Below are 6,612 nucleotides of genomic sequence, written 5' to 3'. Positions count from 1 at the left end.
CCTACTCCATTTGAGTGGAAGCGTGGCCTGATCACCCACGGTGTGCCTATACCGGCACTTTGGTTTTTGTTTTTGACTTGACTTGGATTTCATGATACTTTGGTTCTGGTTTTGACCTGGCTTGGATTTCTGGATACTCTGATTTTGGTTTTGATTTTGGTTTGGTGCAAACTGCAAAAGTGTGTGTGTGCTCTTTTTACCCGTTCTTTGTTTTGTGGTGTGCGTGTGGTGTGAGCGTGGTGTTTTGTCTCGAAGAAGCATAGGTCAGGCACAAATAAGCCCACCCTACTAGGAACTATGCTGAAAAATTTCAAAAAAGAATTTAAAGGAGACTATGGAGTACTATGACACTAGGAAAACTTAAAACTTTGTGTAAGATAGACTGGCCAGCATTAGAGGTAGGTTGGCCATTAGAAGGAAGCCTGGACAGGTCCCTTGTTTCAAAGGTATGGCACAAGGTAACCTGTAAGCCAGGGAACCCAGACCAGTTCCCATACATAGACACTTGGTTACAGATGGTTTTAGACCCCCTACCCCCAACACACAGTGGTTGAGAGAACAGCAGCATAAGCGGCTGGCAAAGGCAAGGAAAGACCAGCAGAGAGAGAAAGGAAAGAGACAGAGAGGAAAAGAGGCAAAGAGAGAGAGGAAGAGATAGAGCGGAAGAGACAAAGAGGGAGTCAAGGAGAGAGAGAGAAAAAGAAAGAGAGAGGCAGAGAGAGAGAAGAAGAGACAGAGACAAAAGGAAAGTCAAAGAGAGAGAGATAAAGTCAAAGAGAGAAAGAGAGATATTCAAGAAGTTAAAAAAAAGTGTACCCTATTCCTTTAAAAGCCAAGGTAAGTTTAAAACCTGTAATTGATAATTGAAGGTATTCTCCGTAACCCTATAACACTCCAATACCACTTTGTTGTCAGTGTAAACAAGGGCGTATCCCAAAAGCACTGAGGCCTTCCTATCAAAAATCCTTAACCCAGTAACCCCCGGATGGCCCAAATGCATTCAATCTGTAGCAGCAACTGCTTTGCTGACAACAACAACAACAAAAAAAGGTAAAAAAAATAACTTTTAGAGGAAGCCTCATTGTGAACACACCTCACCAGTTCAGAAGTATCCTAAAGAAAAAAAAGGGGGGGAAAAAGGGAGGGTGGAATTTATATAAAAAGAGTATTATATGGTAAATTCTTGTCCTGAAATAAATTAACTGGTTGTTTAAAGAAAAAAATATTTGTAATAAGTCACAAAGCTATGGCATGTCGAAGAATTGTCTGCGAAAGTCATGAAAGAGAAAAATGTTACAAAAAAGAATTTTGGAAAAAATGTTGTATAATTTAAAAGTAACTAGGCATCCTGAATGCAAAACTACTGGAAAAAAAAAAGTTTATGTGCAAGGTGTATAAGAAAAGTAAAATACACCTTTGGTAAAAGGATTATAAGGTGGCATAAGAATGTACATTTTTACCTACATTAAAAAGTTAGAAAAAATTATTGCTTTGAAGGTTTAAGCAAGTTTTAAAACGTTAATTGTAAAGAAAATTCTGTGTGTAAACATATTAGCTAAAGTTAAAGAAGTATCATCCGGTTTTTCTGTGAACTGGACATTAAAGTAAAAGCATAACAGGTTTTTCTTAAAGCACCAACTTGCTGTTTAGCAAAAATTATAAAAGGTTAAAAAAAGTCTATAAAATCTTACCTTATGGTCAAACATTAAAAATTAGATAAATATGTCTACAAGGTTTTATTAAAATTAAGCTTAACATTAATAACACAGTAATATGAAGATAAAATTTAGCTTATCTGGTATAAAAATCATACAAGAAGCATTGTTAAGTGTAAAATGGTATTTGGCTTTCTTTAGTTTAAAAACTAAGAAAAATAGGTGCTAAAGGAAATTTCTCAGTAAAAAAGCACTAAGGACTATAAACTCCACTGCTAAGGTTCCCACATTTAAAACAAAAGGTCAATTTCTTTTTTTTTTTGAGACGGAGTTTCGCTCTGTCTCCCAGGCTAGAGTGCAGTGGCGCGATCTCGGCTCACTGCAAGCCCTGCCTCCCGGGTTCACGCCATTCTCCTGCCTCAACCTCCCGAGTAGCTGGGACTGCTGGCGCCCCCCACCACGCCCGGCTAATTTTTTAAAAATATTTTTAGTAGAGACAGGGTTTCACTGTGTTAGCCAGGATGGTCTCGATCTCCCACAAAAGGTCAATTTCTTAAAAATTATATACTTGGTTTATCTTCCACTTTCCTTTCTCTCAAAAACTAAAAGTCTTTTAGCACATGTACCACCCCTAGAATTTCCGGTAAACCAGCACCAGCCTGAAGACCACGTTCTCATCAAAGGGTGGAAAGAAGAAAAACTCGAGCCAGCCTGGGAAGGACTCCACCTTGTGCTGCTAACCACCAAGACTGCTGTTCATACAGAAAAAAAAAAAGGATAGACTCATCACACCCGAGTCAAGAAAGCGCCACCCCCTCCAGAATCGTGGGCCATAGTCCCAGGGGAAAAGCCTACCAAACTAAAGCTAAGAAAAATTTAACTCTTTTAATCTATTCTATTACTCTTTCTCCTTTCCTTGTTCTTTTGCTGACCATCTAGTTGTTAACATAACCAAGTCAATTTCACCTCAAACTATTGCATTTAATGCTTGCCTTGTTATATCCTGTGGGGACTTGCCAAGTCAAAGACAGCTTTCTACTTTAGAAAAGTACTTCTGTCCCTCCTGACTCTCCTCAGACTGGGCATTAGTAAACTAGGACCATTTAATCTGGGGAGATTTCGATAAAGACCCCAGTGCCAACCAGGAGTCTTGCCCCCGATGTACAGCTTTCATGCCATAGTTGGTCCAACGTTCTGTGGACCACTAAAGAGCAAGGATAGACTGCCCCAACCGGTTTTTGTAATTTCCTAAAACCATACATTCATTTTACTAGAGGATCATAGGAGTTAAAGACAAAACAAACTTTAGCAATTAAGACAGGATACCAAGATGCAAATGCCTGGTTAAAATGGATCAAATATTCCATCTGCATGTTAAACAAAAGCAATTGTTATGCTTGTGCACATGGCAGGCCAGAGGCCCAGATTGTCCTCTTTCCACTAAGGTGGTCCTCCAGTCGACCAGGCGTAGGCTGCATGGTAGCTCTTTTCCAGGATTCTACAGCGTGGAGTAATAAGTCGTGCCAAGCTCTCTCTGCTGTATCCCAAAGTTCGGCACCCTGCGGGTCAGCCCCCGAGGGCCATGCAGCCTCCGTCTCCCAACACTAAGCTCACTTCGTGTCTCTCACCACAAGGAGGAAACTTAGCATTCCTTGGAGACCTGAAGGGATGCAGTGAGCTTAAGAATTTTCAAGAGCTTATCAATCAGTCAGCCCTTGTTCATCCCCAAGCCGATGTGTGGTGGTATTGTGGTGGACCTTTACTGGGCACTCTGCCGAATAACTGGAGTGGCACTTGTACTTTAGTCCAATTGGCTATCCCTTTCACCCTGGCATTTCATCAACCAGAAGGAAAAAAATAAGACATCGTAAATCGAGAGAAGCCCCTTATAGGTCTTTCAACTCTCATGTCTATTTAGACGTAATTGGAGTCCCACGAGGAATACCAGATCAATTTAAAGCTTGAAATCAAATAGCTGCAGGATTTGAGTCGATATTTTGGTAGGTGACAGTTAATAAAAATGTAGATTAGATAAACTACGTCTATTACAACCAACAGCAACAAGCTTTCATGAGTTAAAAGAAAAACTCATGTTGCCCCAGCCCTGAGGCTACCTGACCTGACAAAACCCTTTACACTCTATGTGTCAGAAAGAGAAAAAATGGCAGTTGGAGTTTTCACCCAGACTGTGGGGCCCTGGCCAAGGCCAGTGGCCTATCTCTCAAAACAACTAGATGGGGTTTCCGAATGCTGGCCCCCAGGTCTAAGGGCCCTAGCAGCAACGGCCCTGTTAGCACAAGAAGCAGATTAACTAACCCTTGGGCAAAACCTGAATATAAAGGCCCCCCATGCTGTGGTAACTTTAATGACTACCAAAGGACATCATTGGTTAACAAATGCTAGATTAACCAAGTACCAAAGCTTGCTATGTGAAAATCCCCACATAACCACTGAAGTTTGCAACACCCTAAACCCCACCACCTTGCTCCCGGTATCAGAGAGCCCAGTTGAACATAACTGTGTAGAGGTGTTGGACTCAGTTTATTCCAGCAGGCCCAACCTCCGAGACCATCCTTAAACCTTAGTAGACTGTGAGCAGTACGTGGACGGGAGCAGATTCGCCAACCCCTGCAAAGTGACTCTGAAGAAGACAACAAGCCCTGCTCCAGTCACACCCGGAAGCTGACTGGTCCACGCATGGCCGAAGCATGAGAAAACTCATCACGGGACTCATTTTCCTTAAAATTTGGACTTGTACCATGAGGACTTCAACTGACCTTCCTCAGTCTGAGGACTGTTCCCAGTGTACACATCAAATCACTGAGGTAGGACAAAAGGTTGCTACGGTCCTATGATTTTATGGTTATTATAAGTGTACTGGAACTCTGAAAAGAACTTGTTTGTATAATGTTATTTTATACAAGGTATGTAGCTCAGGAAATGACCAACCGGATGTGTGTTATGACCCATCTGAGCCTCCCATGACCATAGTTTTTAAAATAAGATTATGGACTCAGGACTAGTGAGGGCTCATAAACAATACAAGTAAAGTGTTAGCCAAAACAGAAGAAAAAGAGGTGCCCAAACAAGTCACCTTAAAATTTGATGCCTGTGCTGTCATTAATAGTAATAAGTTTGGAATAAGGTGTGGTTCTCTTAATTAGAAAAGAGGCTATATGGCAGAAAATAAGTACATCTGTCATAAATTAGGACTGTGTGGAAATAAATGTAAATACTGGCCTTGTGTCATTTAGGCCACTTGGATAAAAAAAAATGAAAAGGATCCAGTCCACCTTAGAAAGGAAAAAAATGCCCCTTCCTGCACTAAGGGACAATGTAACCCCTTAGAGCTAGTAATAACCAATCCCCTTGATCCTTGCTGGAAAAAAGAGGAGCGTGTGACCTTAGGAATTGACGGGACCGGACTGGATCCTCGAGTAAATATCTTAGTTTGAGAAGTTTACAAATGCTCTCCTGAGCCAGTGTTTCAAACTTTCTATGATGAACTAATGTGCCAGTACCAGAAATTCCAGGAAAAACAAGAAATTTGTTTTTGCAATTAGCTGAGCATGTAGCCCAGTCTCTCAATGTCACTTCATGTTATGGATGTGGAGGAACTGTAATAGGAGATCAATGGCCACGGGAAGCCCTAGAATTAGTACCTACGGACCCAGTTCCTGATGAATTCCCGGCTCAAAAGAATCACCCTGATAATTTCTAGGTCCTAAAAGCCTCAATTATTAGACAATATTGCATAGCTAGAAAAGGAAAAGAATTCACTCACCCTGTAAGACGACTAAGTTGTCTAGGACAGAAACTGTATAATGGTACCACAAAAACAGTCACTTGGTGGAGTTCAAATCACACAGAGAGAAATTCATTTAGTAAATTCCTAAAGTTGTAAACCGTGTGGACCCACCCGGAGTCCCACCGGGACTGGACAGCCCCCACTAGATTATACTGGATATGTGGGCATAGAGCTTACGCCAAATTACCTGACCAGTAGGCTGGTAGTTGTGTTATTGGCATTATTAAACCATCTTTCTTCCTACTCCCCATAAAAACAGACAAACTCCTGGGCTTCGCTGTCTATGCTTCCCGTGAAAAGAGAAGCATAGCTATAGGAAATTTAAAAAAATGATAAATGGCCCCCTGAGAAAATCATACAATATTATAGGCCTGCTACTTAGGCACAAGACGGCTCGTAGGGATACCGGACTCCCATTTACATGATCAACCGAATCATACAGTTACAAGCTGTCTTAAAAATAATCACTAGTAAAACCGGCAGAGCCTTGACTATTCTGGCCTGGCAAGAAACTCAGATGAGAAATGCTATCTATCAAAATAGATTAGCTCTCGACTACTTGCTAGCAGCTGAAGGAGGGGTCTGTAGGAAATTTAACCTTATTAATTGCTGCCTACACATAAATAATCAAGGGCAAGTAGTTGAAGACACAGTTAAAGATATGACAAAACTGGCACATGTGCCCGTGCAAGTGTGGCATGGATTTGATCCTGGGGCCATGTTTTCAAAATGGTTCCCAGCGCTAGGAGAATTTAAAACTCTTATAATAAGAGTTATAATAGTAATAGGAACCTGCTTACTGCTCCCTTGTTTGCTACCTGTACTTCTTCAAATGATAAAAAGCTTCATCGCTACTTTAGTTCACCAAAATGCTTCAGCACAAGTGTACTATATGAATCACTATCAATCTGTCTTGCAAGAAGACATAGAAAGTGAGAACTCCCACTATTGAGTGAGAGTCTCAAAGTGGGGTAATAAGGGAGGAGACCACCCCTCATATTGTCTTATGCCCAATTTCTGCCTCCAAGAAAAGAAAAAGTAAAAACTAAAAGGCAGAAATGAAATCCACAAGCAGACAGCCCAGCGCCACACCCTGGGCCTGTTAAAGATCGACCCCTGACCTAATTGGTTATGTTATGTATAGATTAC

This window comes from Pongo pygmaeus, chromosome X (assembly GCF_028885625.2).
Source record: "Pongo pygmaeus isolate AG05252 chromosome X, NHGRI_mPonPyg2-v2.0_pri, whole genome shotgun sequence".
NCBI lineage: Eukaryota > Metazoa > Chordata > Mammalia > Primates > Hominidae > Pongo > Pongo pygmaeus.
This window is presented reverse-complemented; position numbering follows the sequence as displayed.